Source organism: Fundulus heteroclitus, chromosome 24 (genome assembly GCF_011125445.2).
Source record: "Fundulus heteroclitus isolate FHET01 chromosome 24, MU-UCD_Fhet_4.1, whole genome shotgun sequence".
NCBI lineage: Eukaryota > Metazoa > Chordata > Actinopteri > Cyprinodontiformes > Fundulidae > Fundulus > Fundulus heteroclitus.
This window is the reverse complement of record NC_046384.1, coordinates 22084310-22102766: the sequence shown is the minus strand read 5'-3', so window position 1 is coordinate 22102766 and position 18457 is coordinate 22084310. Positions and strand designations below refer to the sequence as shown.

Genomic DNA, 18457 nt, shown 5'->3' with positions numbered 1-18457 from the left:
ACACAGAATGAAGATTCTGAAACATCAGCAGTAGATAGATATCTGCTCATGATGTCTCCATAGACACCGTCTTCAATTTAAGAACAAAGACTGTGCTTTCATTGACTACTCAAGGAAGAGGGAGGGACAAATTCTGTGTAAATATCTGGGTTTGATCATATATTATAAAGTATCACCTGCAACACCAACAGGGCTAAATGCAGACTGAGCACCTTTAGTATTTATATCCCTTCCAGTCGGAGCAAATCCTCTTAGTGTGTGGACAGCTCAACTGAAACATTGGATTCCATCTGCAGCTCAAACAGGAGTGGGGTTATCCTCAGCTAATCTAAGATGAGTAGCTGCTGCTTCCTGAGCCTGCATTGCTACAGGCTTGATGCTTGAGAACCTGGACAACTTCCTGTAATTGATGGAACCATGGATTCTGCTCCCTAACAGAGAATCCTAAAGAAGAATGTCCAGCCAATTAGTGACCTTGAGCTCCAGAATACTTGGGTCATGCAGCAGAACTGTGATCCTCAATTCTGGTCCTCAAGACCCGGTGTCCTGGAATTTTTATATGTGTCCCTGATCCAACACACCTGAGAGAAGTGTAATTCTGACTTCATTACGTGATGGAAACAGGAGATCCATCATTACGTGATGGATCTCCTGTTTACTAGACATGTACTTTGACCAACTAAGCCACAGCGCCTCAGTATTTGGTTAGTGTCCATTTTCCAAGTATTCAGGGGACCCATAAAAAGGAATCCAATACTCATGGCCTTCAATATTTACAACACAAGTGGTAAAATTTCTTCTTGCAACCAAGAAATCAAGCTGATTGTTGAACTCAGATTTGTTTTCTCTTTAAGAGCCAGGTGCTTTGACTTACTAAGATAAAGCAGCTTGTATGGCGACCTTTTTAATACCAAGTACCTCGTCAAAAATTTTAACCAAACCTAAAGCAATGGAATAAGCTTTGATAAGGAAAACCACGGTTTTCCTGAAACTTGCGCAAGGTTGAAAGTACAAATTTTCTACCAAAGTCTTATCAGATATTTCAATGACGTTCAGGTATAAATTTGCCTAATAATGTTCATCATTCACCAGAAAAGGGAGTAATTATGCTCAGGTTAGCATTAGCTTTAGCTCGTACGCTGCAGAAATCTTAGAAACTGATCCGCACTGCTTCATAATCATTGTGTTTAAAACTCATTGTCTCCACAATGACCATCATGTCATGACCTGATGGAAACGTATATGTACAGTATGATGCGAGTAAAATCCAGGACTACATTCTTGCGAAAATGAACTACAAAGTACGCCATATCTTCTCTCTGGACATTCCGTTAAGGGGCTTTGCTAATACGTCATGTCGCGCATAGATTGTGCAATACTTTAAGGCTTCTTAGCGCTGGTAATTGATGTTGCAGGGTTCCAAAGCAAAACTAGCTGTGAGAGGAAGATTACAGGCTCCTTTTCCTACCTCCTTCTTTGCTGACTGCATTATTGGGACAGCACCTATCATGGCGACCGCTGGCGCACTTCCGCTTTGGCTAAAGAGTGCTTACCCAATAGAGGTACTTGGATGGAGCCCTGGTTTGGAGTTTTGTCTGAGTTGACTATGATAATGGATTTTTGAGAAGAGATTCTTGTCTGCAACACTTTTTCGACTCCTATACGACAGGAGTTCAATTAAGGCTAAAAACACCATAGCTCACAAACCCTTTTGGTAAGAAGTTTGGCTCACTGTCTACATTAAATATGAATGATGGTCCAAAGGCACTGCTGGGATTTGAACCCAGGATCTCCTGTTTACAAGACAGGCACTTTGACCAACTAAGCCACAGCGCCTCAGTATTTGGGGAATGTCCATTTTCCAAGTATTGAGGGGACTCATAAAAAGGAATCCAATACTCATGGCCTTCAATATTTATAACACAAGTGGTAAAATTTCTTCTTGCAACCAAGAAATCAAGCTGATTGTTGAACTCAGATTTGTTTTCTCTTTAAGAGCCAGGTGCTTTGACTTACTAAGATAAAGAAGCTTGTATGGCGACCTTTTTAATACCAAGTACCTCGTCATAAATTTTAACCAAACCTAAAGCAATGGAATAAGCTTTGATAAGGAAAACCACGTTTTTTCTGAAACTTGCGCAAGGTTGAAAGTACAAATTTTCTACCAAAGTCTTATCAGATATTTGAATGATGTTCAGGTATTAATTTGCCTAATTATGTTCATCATTCACCAGAAAAGGGAGTAATTATACTCAGGTTAGCATTAGCGTTAGCTCGTACGCTGCAGAAATCTTAGAAACTGATCCGCACTGCTTCATAATCATTGTGTTTAAAACTCATTGTCTCCACAATGACCATCATGTCATGACCTGATGGAAACGTATATGTACAGTATGATGCGAGTAAAATCCAGGACTACATTCATGTGAAAATGAACTACAAAGTACGCCATATCTTCTCTCTGGACATTCCGTGAAGGGGCTTTGCTAATACGTCATGTCGGGCAAAGATTGTGCAATACTTTAAGGCTTCTTAGCGCTGGTAATTGATGTTGCAGGGTTCCAAAGCAAAACTAGCTGTGAGAGGAAGATTACAGGCTCCTTTTCCTACCTCCTTCTTTGCTGACTGCATTATTGGGACAGCACCTATCATGGCGACCGCTGGCGCACTTCCGCTTTGGCTAAAGAGTGCTTACCCAATAGAGGTACTTGGATGGAGCCCTGGTTTGGAGTTTTGTCTGAGTTGACTATGATAATGGATTTTTTAGAAGAGATTCTTGTCTGCCCCAATTTTTGACTCCTATACGACAGGAGTTCAATCAAAGCTAAAAACATCATAGCTCACAAACCCTTTTGGTAAGAAGTTTGGCTCACTGTCTACATTAAATATGAATGATGGTCCAAAGGCACTGCTGGGATTTGAACCCAGGATCTCCTGTTTACAAGACAGGCACTTTGACCAACTAAGCCACAGCGCCTCAATATTTGGGGAATGTCCATTTTCCAAGTATTGAGGGGACCCATAAAAAGGAATCCAATACTCATGGCCTTCAATATTTACAACACAAGTGGTACAATTTCTTCTTGCAGCCAAGAAATCAAGCTGATTGTTGAACTCAGATTTATTTTCTCTTTAAGAGCCAGGTGCTTTGACTTACTAAGATAAAGCAGCTTGTATGGCGACCTTTTTAATACCAAGTACCTTGTCATGAATTTTAACCAAACCTAAAGCAATGGAATAAGCTTTGAAAAGGAAAACCACGGTTTTTCTGAAACTTGCGCAAGGTTGAAAGTACAAATTTTCTACCAAAGTCTTATCAGATATTTGAATGATGTTCAGGTATTAATTTGCCTAATTATGTTCATCATTCACCAGAAAAGGGAGTAATTATACTCAGGTTAGCATTAGCGTTAGCTCGTACGCTGCAGAAATCTTAGAAACTGATCCGCACTGCTTCATAATCATTGTGTTTAAAACTCATTGTCTCCACAATGACCATCATGTCATGACCTGATGGAAACGTATATGTACAGTATGATGCGAGTAGAATCCAGGACTACATTCTTGCGAAAATGAACTACAATGTACGCCATATCTTCTCTCAGGACATTCGGTGAAGGGGCTTTGCTAATACGTCATGTCGGGCAAAGATTGTGCAATACTTTAAGGCTTCTTAGCGCTGGTAATTGATGTCGCAGGGTACCAAAGTAAAACTAGCTGTGAGAGGAAGATTACAGGCTCCTTTTCCTACCTCCTTCTTTGCTAACTGCATTATTGGGACAGCACCTATCATGGCGACCGCTGGCGCACTTCCACTTTGGCTAAAGAGTGCTTACCCAATAGAGGTACTTGGATGGAGCCCTGGTTTGGAGTTTTGTCTGAGTTGACTATGATAATGGATTTTTTAGAAGAGATTCTTGTCTGCCCCAATTTTCGACTCCTATACGACAGGAGTTCAATTAAGGCTAAAAACACCATAGCTCACAAAGCCTTTTGGTAAGAAGTTTGGCTCACTGTCTACATTAAATATGAATGATGCTCTAAAGGCACTGCTGGGATTTGAACCCAGGATCTCCTGTTTACAAGACAGGCACTTTGACCAACTAAGCCACAGCGCCTCAGTATTTGGGGAATGTCCATTTTCCAAGTATTGAGGGGACCCATAAAAAGGAATCCAATACTCATGGCCTTCAATATTTACAACACAAGTGGTACAATTTCTCCTTGCAGCCAAGAAATCAAGCTGATTGTTGAACTCAGATTTGTTTTCTCTTTAAGAGCCAGATGCTTTGACTTACTAAGATAAAGAAGCTTGTATGGCAACCTTTTTAATACCAAGTACCTCGTCATAAATTTTAACCAAACCTAAAGCAATGGAATAAGCTTTGATAAGGAAAACCACGTTTTTTCTGAAACTTGCGCAACGTTGAAAGTACAAATTTTCTACCAAAGTCTTATCAGATATTTGAATGATGTTCAGGTATTAATTTGCCTAATTATGTTCATCATTCACCAGAAAAGGGAGTAATTATACTCAGGTTAGCATTAGCGTTAGCTCGTACGCTGCAGAAATCTTAGAAACTGATCGGCACTGCTTCATAATCATTGTGTTTAAAAACTCATTGTCTCCACAATGACCATCATGTCATGACCTGATGGAAACGTATATGTACAGTATGATGCGAGTAAAATCCAGGACTACATTCATGTGAAAATGAACTACAAAGTACGCCATATCTTCTCTCTGGACATTCCGTGAAGGGGCTTTGCTAATACGTCATGTCGCGCATAGATTGTGCAATACTTTAAGGCTTCTTAGCGCTGGTAATTGATGTTGCAGGGTTCCAAAGCAAAACTAGCTGTGAGAGGAAGATTACAGGCTCCTTTTCCTACCTCCTTCTTTGCTAACTGCATTATTGGGACAGCACCTATCATGGCGACCGCTGGCGCACTTCCGCTTTGGCTAAAGAGTGCTTACCCAATAGAGGTACTTGGATGGAGCCCTGGTTTGGAGTTTTGTCTGAGTTGACTATGATAATGGATTTTTTAGAAGAGATTCTTGTCTGCCCCAATTTTCGACTCCTATACGACAGGAGTTCAATTAAAGGCTAAAAACATCATAGCTACACAAAGCCCTTTTGGTAAGAAGTTTGGCTCACTGTCTACATTAAATATGAAGGATGCTCCAAAGGCACTGCTGGGATTTGAACCCAGGATCTCCTGTTTACTAGACAGGCACTTTGACCAACTAAGCCACAGCGCCTCAGGATTTGGTGAATGTCCATTTTTCAAGTATTCAGGCGACCCATAAAAAGGAATCCATTACTCATGGCCTTCAATATTTACAACACAAGTGGTACAATTTCTTCCTTGCAAGCCAAGAAATCAAGCTGATTGTTGAACTCAGATTTGTTTTCTCTTTAAGAGCCAGGTGCTTTGACTTACTAAGATAAAGCAGCTTGTATGGCGACCTTTTTAATACCAAGTACCTCGTCATAAATTTTAACCAAACCTAAAGCAATGGAATAAGCTTTGATAAGGAAAACCACAGTTTTTTCTGAAACTTGCGCAAGGTTGAAAGTACAAATTTTCTACCAAAGTCTTATCAGATATTTGAATGATGTTCAGGTATTAATTTGCCTAATTATGTTCATCATTCACCAGAAAAGGGAGTAATTATGCTCAGGTTAGCATTAGCGTTAGCTCGTACGCTGCAGAAATCTTAGAAACTGATCGGCACTGCTTCATAATCATTGTGTTTAAAACTCATTGTCTCCACAATGACCATCATGTCATGACCTGATGGAAACGTATATGTACAGTATGATGCGAGTAAAATCCAGGACTACATTCTTGCGAAAATGAACTACAAAGTACGCCATATCTTCTCTCTGGACATTCCGTTAAGGGGCTTTGCTAATACGTCATGTCGCGCATAGATTGTGCAATACTTTAAGGCTTCTTAGCGCTGGTAATTGATGTCGCAGGGTTCCAAAGCAAAACTAGCTGTGAGAGGAAGATTACAGGCTCCTTTTCCTACCTCCTTCTTTGCTAACTGCATTATTGGGACAGCACCTATCATGGCGACCGCTGGCGCACTTCCGCTTTGGCTAAAGAGTGCTTACCCAATAGAGGTACTTGGATGGAGCCCTGGTTTGGAGTTTTGTCTGAGTTGACTATGATAATGGATTTTTTAGAAGAGATTCTTGTCTGCCCCAATTTTCGACTCCTATACGACAGGAGTTCAATTAAAGCTAAAAACATCATAGCTCACAAACCCTTTTGGTAAGAAGTTTGGCTCACTGTCTACATTAAATATGAAGGATGGTCCAAAGGCACTGCTGGGATTTGAACCCAGGATCTCCTGTTTACTAGACAGGCACTTTGACCAACTAAGCCACAGCGCCTCAGTATTTGGGGAATGTCCATTTTCCAAGTATTGAGGGGACTCATAAAAAGGAATCCAATACTCATGGCCTTCAATATTTATAACACAAGTGGTAAAATTTCTTCTTGCAACCAAGAAATCAAGCTGATTGTTGAACTCAGATTTGTTTTCTCTTTAAGAGCCAGGTGCTTTGACTTACTAAGATAAAGCAGCTTGTATGGCGACCTTTTTAATACCAAGTACCTCGTCATAAATTTTAACCAAACCTAAAGCAATGGAATAAGTTTTGATAAGGAAAACCACAGTTTTTTCTGAAACTTGCGCAAGGTTGAAAGTACAAATTTTCTACCAAAGTCTTATCAGATATTTGAATGATGTTCAGGTATTAATTTGCCTAATTATGTTCATCATTCACCAGAAAAGGGAGTAATTATGCTCAGGTTAGCATTAGCGTTAGCTCGTACGCTGCAGAAATCTTAGAAACTGATCGGCACTGCTTCATAATCATTGTGTTTAAAACTCATTGTCTCCACAATGACCATCATGTCATGACCTGATGGAAACGTATATGTACAGTATGATGCGAGTAAAATCCAGGACTACATTCTTGCGAAAATGAACTACAAAGTACGCCATATCTTCTCTCTGGACATTCCGTTAAGGGGCTTTGCTAATACGTCATGTCGCGCATAGATTGTGCAATACTTTAAGGCTTCTTAGCGCTGGTAATTGATGTTGCAGGGTTCCAAAGCAAAACTAGCTGTGAGAGGAAGATTACAGGCTCCTTTTCCTACCTCCTTCTTTGCTAACTGCATTATTGGGACAGCACCTATCATGGCGACCGCTGGCGCACTTCCGCTTTGGCTAAAGAGTGCTTACCCAATAGAGGTACTTGGATGGAGCCCTGGTTTGGAGTTTTGTCTGAGTTGACTATGATAATGGATTTTTTAGAAGAGATTCTTGTCTGCCCCAATTTTCGACTCCTATACGACAGGAGTTCAATTAAGGCTAAAAACACCATAGCTCACAAACCCTTTTGGTAAGAAGTTTGGCTCACTGTCTACATTAAATATGAAGGATGCTCCAAAGGCACTGCTGGGATTTGAACCCAGGATCTCCTGTTTACTAGACAGGCACTTTGACCAACTAAGCCACAGCGCCTCAGGATTTGGTGAATGTCCATTTTTCAAGTATTCAGGCGACCCATAAAAAGAAATCCATTACTCATGGCCTTCAATATTTACAACACAAGTGGTACAATTTCTCCTTGCAGCCAAGAAATCAAGCTGATTGTTGAACTCAGATTTGTTTTCTCTTTAAGAGCCAGGTGCTTTGACTTACTAAGATAAAGCAGCTTGTATGGCGACCTTTTTAATACCAAGTACCTCGTCATAAATTTTAACCAAACCTAAAGCAATGGAATAAGCTTTGAAAAGGAAAACCACGGTTTTTCTGAAACTTGCGCAAGGTTGAAAGTACAAATTTTCTACCAAAGTCTTATCAGATATTTGAATGATGTTCAGGTATTAATTTGCCTAATTATGTTCATCATTCACCAGAAAAGGGAGTAATTATGCTCAGGTTAGCATTAGCGTTAGCTCGTACGCTGCAGAAATCTTAGAAACTGATCGGCACTGCTTCATAATCATTGTGTTTAAAACTCATTGTCTCCACAATGACCATCATGTCATGACCTGATGGAAACGTATATGTACAGTATGAAGTGAATAAATCCAGGACTACATTATTGCGAAAATGAACTACAAAGTACGCCATATCTTCTCTCTGGACATTCCGTTAAGGGGCTTTGCAAATACGTCATGTCGCGCATAGATTGTGCAATACTTTAAGGCTTCTTAGCGCTGGTAATTGATGTTGCAGGGTTCCAAAGCAAAACTAGCTGTGAGAGGAAGATTACAGGCTCCTTTTCCTACCTCCTTCTTTGCTAACTGCATTATTGGGACAGCACCTATCATGGCGACCGCTGGCGCACTTCCGCTTTGGCTAAAGAGTGCTTACCCAATAGAGGTACTTGGATGGAGCCCTGGTTTGGAGTTTTGTCTGAGTTGACTATGATAATGGATTTTTTAGAAGAGATTCTTGTCTGCCCCAATTTTCGACTCCTATACGACAGGAGTTCAATTAAGGCTAAAAACACCATAGCTCACAAACCCTTTTGGTAAGAAGTTTGGCTCACTGTCTACATTAAATATGAATGATGGTCCAAAGGCACTGCTGGGATTTGAACCCAGGATCTCCTGTTTACAAGACAGGCACTTTGACCAACTAAGCCACAGCGCCTCAGTATTTGGGGAATGTCCATTTTCCAAGTATTGAGGGGACCCATAAAAAGGAATCCAATACTCATGGCCTTCAATATTTATAACACAAGTGGTAAAATTTCTTCTTGCAACCAAGAAATCAAGCTGATTGTTGAACTCAGATTTGTTTTCTCTTTAAGAGCCAGGTGCTTTGACTTACTAAGATAAAGCAGCTTGTATGGCGACCTTTTTAATACCAAGTACCTCGTCATAAATTTTAACCAAACCTAAAGCAATGGAATAAGCTTTGATAAGGAAAACCACGTTTTTTCTGAAACTTGCGCAAGGTTGAAAGTACAAATTTTCTACCAAAGTCTTATCAGATATTTGAATGATGTTCAGGTATTAATTTGCCTAATTATGTTCATCATTCACCAGAAAAGGGAGTAATTATGCTCAGGTTAGCATTAGCGTTAGCTCGTACGCTGCAGAAATCTTAGAAACTGATCGCACTGCTTCATAATCATTGTGTTTAAAACTCATTGTCTCCACAATGACCATCATGTCATGACCTGATGGAAACGTATATGTACAGTATGATGCGAGTAAAATCCAGGACTACATTCTTGTGAAAATGAACTACAAAGTACGCCATATCTTCTCTCTGGACATTCCGTGAAGGGGCTTTGCTAATACGTCATGTCGGGCAAAGATTGTGCAATACTTTAAGGCTTCTTAGCGCTGGTAATTGATGTTGCAGGGTTCCAAAGCAAAACTAGCTGAGAGAGGAAGATTACAGGCTCCTTTTCCTACCTCCTTCTTTGCTGACTGCATTATTGGGACAGCACCTATCATGGCGACCGCTGGCGCACTTCCGCTTTGGCTAAAGAGTGCTTACCCAATAGAGGTACTTGGATGGAGCCCTGGTTTGGAGTTTTGTCTGAGTTGACTATGATAATGGATTTTTTAGAAGAGATTCTTGTCTGCCCCAATTTTCGACTCCTATACGACAGGAGTTCAATTAAAGCTAAAAACATCATAGCTCACAAACCCTTTTGGTAAGAAGTTTGGCTCACTGTCTACATTAAATATGAAGGATGGTCCAAAGGCACTGCTGGGATTTGAACCCAGGATCTCCTGTTTACAAGACAGGCACTTTGACCAACTAAGCCACAGCGCCTCAGTATTTGGGGAATGTCCATTTTCCAAGTATTGAGGGGACCCATAAAAAGGAATCCAATACTCATGGCCTTCAATATTTATAACACAAGTGGTAAAATTTCTTCTTGCAACCAAGAAATCAAGCTGATTGTTGAACTCAGATTTGTTTTCTCTTTAAGAGCCAGGTGCTTTGACTTACTAAGATAAAGCAGCTTGTATGGCGACCTTTTTAATACCAAGTACCTCGTCATAAATTTTAACCAAACCTAAAGCAATGGAATAAGCTTTGATAAGGAAAACCACGTTTTTTCTGAAACTTGCGCAAGGTTGAAAGTACAAATTTTCTACCAAAGTCTTATCAGATATTTGAATGATGTTCAGGTATTAATTTGCCTAATTATGTTCATCATTCACCAGAAAAGGGAGTAATTATACTCAGGTTAGCATTAGCGTTAGCTCGTACGCTGCAGAAATCTTAGAAACTGATCGGCACTGCTTCATAATCATTGTGTTTAAAACTCATTGTCTCCACAATGACCATCATGTCATGACCTGATGGAAACGTATATGTACAGTATGATGCGAGTAAAATCCAGGACTACATTCTTGTGAAAATGAACTACAAAGTACGCCATATCTTCTCTCTGGACATTCCGTGAAGGGGCTTTGCTAATACGTCATGTCGCGCATAGATTGTGCAATACTTTAAGGCTTCTTAGCGCTGGTAATTGATGTCGCAGGGTTCCAAAGTAAAACTAGCTGTGAGAGGAAGATTACAGGCTCCTTTTCCTACCTCCTTCTTTGCTAACTGCATTATTGGGACAGCACTTATCATGGCGACCGCTGGCGCACTTCCGCTTTGGCTAAAGAGTGCTTACCCAATAGAGGTACTTGGATGGAGCCCTGGTTTGGAGTTTTGTCTGAGTTGACTATGATAATGGATTTTTTAGAAGAGATTCTTGTCTGCCCCAATTTTCGACTCCTATACGACAGGAGTTCAATTAAGGCTAAAAACACCATAGCTCACAAACCCTTTTGGTAAGAAGTTTGGCTCACTGTCTACATTAAATATGAAGGATGCTCCAAAGGCACTGCTGGGATTTGAACCCAGGATCTCCTGTTTACTAGACAGGCACTTTGACCAACTAAGCCACAGCGCCTCAGGATTTGGTGAATGTCCATTTTTCAAGTATTCAGGCGACCCATAAAAAGAAATCCATTACTCATGGCCTTCAATATTTACAACACAAGTGGTACAATTTCTCCTTGCAGCCAAGAAATCAAGCTGATTGTTGAACTCAGATTTGTTTTCTCTTTAAGAGCCAGGTGCTTTGACTTACTAAGATAAAGCAGCTTGTATGGCGACCTTTTTAATACCAAGTACCTCGTCATAAATTTTAACCAAACCTAAAGCAATGGAATAAGCTTTGATAAGGAAAACCACAGTTTTTTCTGAAACTTGCGCAAGGTTGAAAGTACAAATTTTCTACCAAAGTCTTATCAGATATTTGAATGATGTTCAGGTATTAATTTGCCTAATTATGTTCATCATTCACCAGAAAAGGGAGTAATTATGCTCAGGTTAGCATTAGCGTTAGCTCGTACGCTGCAGAAATCTTAGAAACTGATCGGCACTGCTTCATAATCATTGTGTTTAAAACTCATTGTCTCCACAATGACCATCATGTCATGACCTGATGGAAACGTATATGTACAGTATGATGCGAGTAAAATCCAGGACTACATTCTTGCGAAAATGAACTACAAAGTACGCCATATCTTCTCTCTGGACATTCCGTTAAGGGGCTTTGCTAATACGTCATGTCGCGCATAGATTGTGCAATACTTTAAGGCTTCTTAGCGCTGGTAATTGATGTTGCAGGGTTCCAAAGCAAAACTAGCTGTGAGAGGAAGATTACAGGCTCCTTTTCCTACCTCCTTCTTTGCTGACTGCATTATTGGGACAGCACCTATCATGGCGACCGCTGGCGCACTTCCGCTTTGGCTAAAGAGTGCTTACCCAATAGAGGTACTTGGATGGAGCCCTGGTTTGGAGTTTTGTCTGAGTTGACTATGATAATGGATTTTTTAGAAGAGATTCTTGTCTGCCCCAATTTTCGACTCCTATACGACAGGAGTTCAATTAAGGCTAAAAACACTCATAGCTCACAAACCCTTTTGGTAAGAAGTTTGGCTCACTGTCTACATTAAATATGAAGGATGCTCCAAAGGCACTGCTGGGATTTGAACCCAGGATCTCCTGTTTACTAGACAGGCACTTTGACCAACTAAGCCACAGCGCCTCAGGATTTGGTGAATGTCCATTTTTCAAGTATTCAGGCGACCCATAAAAAGAAATCCATTACTCATGGCCTTCAATATTTACAACACAAGTGGTACAATTTCTCCTTGCAGCCAAGAAATCAAGCTGATTGTTGAACTCAGATTTGTTTTCTCTTTAAGAGCCAGGTGCTTTGACTTACTAAGATAAAGCAGCTTGTATGGCGACCTTTTTAATACCAAGTACCTCGTCAAAAATTTTAACCAAACCTAAAGCAATGGAATAAGCTTTGAAAAGGAAAACCACGGTTTTTCTGAAACTTGCGCAAGGTTGAAAGTACAAATTTTCTACCAAAGTCTTATCAGATATTTGAATGATGTTCAGGTATTAATTTGCCTAATTATGTTCATCATTCACCAGAAAAGGGAGTAATTATGCTCAGGTTAGCATTAGCGTTAGCTCGTACGCTGCAGAAATCTTAGAAACTGATCGGCACTGCTTCATAATCATTGTGTTTAAAACTCATTGTCTCCACAATGACCATCATGTCATGACCTGATGGAAACGTATATGTACAGTATGATGCGAGTAAAATCCAGGACTACATTCTTGCGAAAATGAACTACAAAGTACGCCATATCTTCTCTCTGGACATTCCGTTAAGGGGCTTTGCTAATACGTCATGTCGCGCATAGATTGTGCAATACTTTAAGGCTTCTTAGCGCTGGTAATTGATGTTGCAGGGTTCCAAAGCAAAACTAGCTGTGAGAGGAAGATTACAGGCTCCTTTTCCTACCTCCTTCTTTGCTAACTGCATTATTGGGACAGCACCTATCATGGCGACCGCTGGCGCACTTCCGCTTTGGCTAAAGAGTGCTTACCCAATAGAGGTACTTGGATGGAGCCCTGGTTTGGAGTTTTGTCTGAGTTGACTATGATAATGGATTTTTTAGAAGAGATTCTTGTCTGCCCCAATTTTCGACTCCTATACGACAGGAGTTCAATTAAGGCTAAAAACACCATAGCTCACAAACCCTTTTGGTAAGAAGTTTGGCTCACTGTCTACATTAAATATGAATGATGGTCCAAAGGCACTGCTGGGATTTGAACCCAGGATCTCCTGTTTACAAGACAGGCACTTTGACCAACTAAGCCACAGCGCCTCAGTATTTGGGGAATGTCCATTTTCCAAGTATTGAGGGGACCCATAAAAAGGAATCCAATACTCATGGCCTTCAATATTTATAACACAAGTGGTAAAATTTCTTCTTGCAACCAAGAAATCAAGCTGATTGTTGAACTCAGATTTGTTTTCTCTTTAAGAGCCAGGTGCTTTGACTTACTAAGATAAAGCAGCTTGTATGGCGACCTTTTTAATACCAAGTACCTCGTCATAAATTTTAACCAAACCTAAAGCAATGGAATAAGCTTTGATAAGGAAAACCACGTTTTTTCTGAAACTTGCGCAAGGTTGAAAGTACAAATTTTCTACCAAAGTCTTATCAGATATTTGAATGATGTTCAGGTATTAATTTGCCTAATTATGTTCATCATTCACCAGAAAAGGGAGTAATTATGCTCAGGTTAGCATTAGCGTTAGCTCGTACGCTGCAGAAATCTTAGAAACTGATCGGCACTGCTTCATAATCATTGTGTTTAAAACTCATTGTCTCCACAATGACCATCATGTCATGACCTGATGGAAACGTATATGTACAGTATGATGCGAGTAAAATCCAGGACTACATTCTTGTGAAAATGAACTACAAAGTACGCCATATCTTCTCTCTGGACATTCCGTGAAGGGGCTTTGCTAATACGTCATGTCGGCGCATAAGATTGTGCAATACTTTAAGGCTTCTTAGCGCTGGTAATTGATGTTGCAGGGTTCCAAAGCAAAACTAGCTGATGAGAGGAAGATTACAGGCTCCTTTTCCTACCTCCTTCTTTGCTGACTGCATTATTGGGACAGCACCTATCATGGCGACCGCTGGCGCACTTCCGCTTTGGCTAAAGAGTGCTTACCCAATAGAGGTACTTGGATGGAGCCCTGGTTTGGAGTTTTGTCTGAGTTGACTATGATAATGGATTTTTTAGAAGAGATTCTTGTCTGCCCCAATTTTCGACTCCTATACGACAGGAGTTCAATTAAGGCTAAAAACACCATAGCTCACAAACCCTTTTGGTAAGAAGTTTGGCTCACTGTCTACATTAAATATGAAGGATGCTCCAAAGGCACTGCTGGGATTTGAACCCAGGATCTCCTGTTTACTAGACAGGCACTTTGACCAACTAAGCCACAGCGCCTCAGGATTTGGTGAATGTCCATTTTTCAAGTATTCAGGCGACCCATAAAAAGAAATCCATTACTCATGGCCTTCAATATTTACAACACAAGTGGTACAATTTCTCCTTGCAGCCAAGAAATCAAGCTGATTGTTGAACTCAGATTTGTTTTCTCTTTAAGAGCCAGGTGCTTTGACTTACTAAGATAAAGCAGCTTGTATGGCGACCTTTTTAATACCAAGTACCTCGTCATAAATTTTAACCAAACCTAAAGCAATGGAATAAGCTTTGATAAGGAAAACCACGTTTTTTCTGAAACTTGCGCAAGGTTGAAAGTACAAATTTTCTACCAAAGTCTTATCAGATATTTGAATGATGTTCAGGTATTAATTTGCCTAATTATGTTCATCATTCACCAGAAAAGGGAGTAATTATGCTCAGGTTAGCATTAGCGTTAGCTCGTACGCTGCAGAAATCTTAGAAACTGATCCGCACTGCTTCATAATCATTGTGTTTAAAACTCATTGTCTCCACAATGACCATCATGTCATGACCTGATGGAAACGTATATGTACAGTATGATGCGAGTAAAATCCAGGACTACATTCTTGCGAAAATGAACTACAAAGTACGCCATATCTTCTCTCTGGACATTCCGTTAAGGGGCTTTGCTAATACGTCATGTCGCGCATAGATTGTGCAATACTTTAAGGCTTCTTAGCGCTGGTAATTGATGTTGCAGGGTTCCAAAGCAAAACTAGCTGTGAGAGGAAGATTACAGGCTCCTTTTCCTACCTCCTTCTTTGCTAACTGCATTATTGGGACAGCACCTATCATGGCGACCGCTGGCGCACTTCCGCTTTGGCTAAAGAGTGCTTACCCAATAGAGGTACTTGGATGGAGCCCTGGTTTGGAGTTTTGTCTGAGTTGACTATGATAATGGATTTTTTTAGAAGAGATTCTTGTCTGCCCCAATTTTCGACTCCTATACGACAGGAGTTCAATTAAAGCTAAAAACATCATAGCTCACTAACCCTTTTGGTAAGAAGTTTGGCTCACTGTCTACATTAAATATGAATGATGGTCCAAAGGCACTGCTGGGATTTGAACCCAGGATCTCCTGTTTACTAGACAGGCACTTTGACCAACTAAGCCACAGCGCCTCAGTATTTGGGGAATGTCCATTTTCCAAGTATTGAGGGGACCCATAAAAAGGAATCCAATACTCATGGCCTTCAATATTTATAACACAAGTGGTAAAATTTCTTCTTGCAACCAAGAAATCAAGCTGATTGTTGAACTCAGATTTGTTTTCTCTTTAAGAGCCAGGTGCTTTGACTTACTAAAAAAAGCAGCTTGTATGGCGACCTTTTTAATACCAAGTACCTCGTCATAAATTTTAACCAAACCTAAAGCAATGGAATAAGCTTTGATAAGGAAAACCACGTTTTTCTGAAACTTGCGCAAGGTTTGAAAGTACAAATTTTCTACCAAAGTCTTATCAGATATTTGAATGATGTTCAGGTATTAATTTGCCTAATTATGTTCATCATTCACCAAGAAAAGGGAGTAATTATGCTCAGGTTAGCATTAGCGTTAGCTCGTACGCTGCAGAAATCTTAGAAACTGATCCGCACTGCTTCATAATCATTGTGTTTAAAACTCATTGTCTCCACAATGACCATCATGTCATGACCTGATGGAAACGTATATGTACAGTATGATGCGAGTAAAATCCAGGACTACATTCTTGTGAAAATGAACTACAAAGTACGCCATATCTTCTCTCTGGACATTCCGTGAAGGGGCTTTGCTAATACGTCATGTCGGGCAAACATTGTGCAATACTTTAAGGCTTCTTAGCGCTGGTAATTGATGTTGCAGGGTTCCAAAGCAAAACTAGCTGAGAGAGGAAGATTACAGGCTCCTTTTCCTACCTCCTTCTTTGCTGACTGCATTATTGGGACAGCACCTATCATGGCGACCGCTGGCGCACTTCCGCTTTGGCTAAAGAGTGCTTACCCAATAGAGGTACTTGGATGGAGCCCTGGTTTGGAGTTTTGTCTGAGTTGACTATGATAATGGATTTTTTAGAAGAGATTCTTGTCTGCCCCAATTTTCGACTCCTATACGACAGGAGTTCAATTAAAGCTAAAAACATCATAGCTCACAAACCCTTTTGGTAAGAAGTTTGGCTCACTGTCTACATTAAATATGAAGGATGGTCCAAAGGCACTGCTGGGATTTGAACCCAGGATCTCCTGTTTACAAGACAGGCACTTTGACCAACTAAGCCACAGCGCCTCAGTATTGGGGAATGTCCATTTTCCAAGTATTGAGGGGACCCATATAAAAAGGAATCCAATACTCATGGCCTTCAATATTTATAACACAAGTGGTAAAATTTCTTCTTGCAACCAAGAAATCAAGCTGATTGTTGAACTCAGATTTGTTTTCTCTTTAAGAGCCAGGTGCTTTGACTTACTAAGATAAAGCAGCTTGTATGGCGACCTTTTTAATACCAAGTACCCTCGTCATAAATTTTAACCAAACCTAAAGCAGTGGAATAAGCTTTGATAAGGAAAACCACGTTTTTTCTGAAACTTGCGCAAGGTTGAAAGTACAAATTTTTCTACCAAAGTCTTATCAGATATTTGAATGATGTTCATGTATTAATTTGCCTAATTATGTTCATCATTCACCAGAAAAGGGAAGTAGATATCTCTCAGGTTAGCATTAGCGTTAGCTCGTACGCTGCAGAAATCTTAGAAACTGATCGGCACTGCTTCATAATCATTGTGTTTAAAACTCATTGTCTCCACAATGACCATCATGTCATGACCTGATGGAAACGTATCTGTACAGTATGATGCGAGGTAAAATCAGGACTACATTCTTGTGAAAATGAACTACAAAGTACCCATATCTTCTCTCTGGACATTCCGGTGAAGGGGCTTTGCTAAGACGCTCATGTCGGGCAAAGAATTGTGCAATACTTTAATGTTCTTAAGCGCTGGTAATTGATTGTGCAGGGTTCCAAAGTAAAACTAGCTGTGAGAGGAAGATTACAGGCTCCTTTTCTACCTCCTCTTTGCTAACTGCCATTATTGGGACAGCACTTATCATGGCGACCGCTGGCGCACTTCCGCTTTGGCTAAAGAGGTGCTTACACAATAGAGGTACTTGGATGGAGCCCTGGTTTGGAGTTTGTCTGAGTTGACTATGATAATGGATTTTTTAGAAGAGATTCTTGTCTGCCCCAATTTTCGACTCCTATACGACAGGAGTTCAATTAAAGCTAAAAACACCATAGCTCAAAAACCCTTTTGGTAAGAAGTTTGGCTCACTGTCTACATTAAATATGAAGGATGGCTCCAAAGGCACTGCTGGGATTTGAACCCAGGATCTCCTGTTTACAAGACAGGCACTTTGACCAACTAAGCCACAGCGCCTCAGTATTTGGGGAATGTCCATTTTCCAAGTATTGAGGGGACCCATAAAAAGGAATCCAATACTCATGGCCTTCAATATTTACAACACAAGTGGTAAAATTTCTTCTTGCAACCAAGAAATCAAGCTGATTGTTGAACTCAGATTGTTTTCTCTTTAAGAGCCAGGTGCTTTGACTTACTAAGATAAAGCAGCTTGTATGGCGACCTTTTTAATACCAAGTACCTCGTCATAAATTTTAACCAAACCTAAAGCAATGGAATAAGCTTGATAAGGAAAACCGGTTTTTCTGAAACTTGCGCAAGGTTGAAAGTACAAATTTTCTACCAAAGTCTTATCAGATTGAATGATGTTCAGGTATTAATTGCCTAATTATGTTCATCATTCACCAGAAAAGGGAGTAAGTGATATGCTCAGGTAGCATTAGCGTTAGCTCGTACGCTGCAGAGAATCTTAGAAAAATGACGGCACTGCTTCATAATCATTGTGTTAAAAAACTCATTGTCTCCACAATGACCATCATGTCATGACATGATGGAAACGTATATGTACAGTATGATGCGAGTAAAATCCAGGACTACATTCTTGTGAAAATGAACTACAAAGTACGCCATCTCTCTCTCTGGACAT

At 40.3% G+C, this 18457-nt stretch overlaps 1 protein-coding gene and 10 non-coding genes across 11 annotated transcripts in view; all 11 read right to left on the bottom strand.

The window, feature by feature from the left end:
- Positions 1-18457, bottom strand: part of LOC105936497 (cyclic nucleotide-gated cation channel alpha-3) — a 55823-nt gene that overhangs the window by 10788 nt on the left and 26578 nt on the right. The window lies entirely within an intron of this gene.
- trnat-ugu lies at positions 1763-1836 on the bottom strand. The gene has a single exon. It is a non-coding gene; the product is annotated as a tRNA-Thr (tRNA).
- trnat-ugu lies at positions 2904-2977 on the bottom strand. Its single transcript has one exon. It is a non-coding gene; the product is annotated as a tRNA-Thr (tRNA).
- trnat-ugu lies at positions 4045-4118 on the bottom strand. Its single transcript has one exon. It is a non-coding gene; the product is annotated as a tRNA-Thr (tRNA).
- trnat-agu lies at positions 5190-5263 on the bottom strand. Its single transcript has one exon. It is a non-coding gene; the product is annotated as a tRNA-Thr (tRNA).
- On the bottom strand, positions 6334-6407 carry trnat-agu. The gene has a single exon. It is a non-coding gene; the product is annotated as a tRNA-Thr (tRNA).
- trnat-ugu lies at positions 8616-8689 on the bottom strand. The gene has a single exon. It is a non-coding gene; the product is annotated as a tRNA-Thr (tRNA).
- trnat-ugu lies at positions 9756-9829 on the bottom strand. The gene has a single exon. It is a non-coding gene; the product is annotated as a tRNA-Thr (tRNA).
- On the bottom strand, positions 13181-13254 carry trnat-ugu. The gene has a single exon. It is a non-coding gene; the product is annotated as a tRNA-Thr (tRNA).
- trnat-ugu lies at positions 16608-16681 on the bottom strand. The gene has a single exon. It is a non-coding gene; the product is annotated as a tRNA-Thr (tRNA).
- On the bottom strand, positions 17756-17829 carry trnat-ugu. Its single transcript has one exon. It is a non-coding gene; the product is annotated as a tRNA-Thr (tRNA).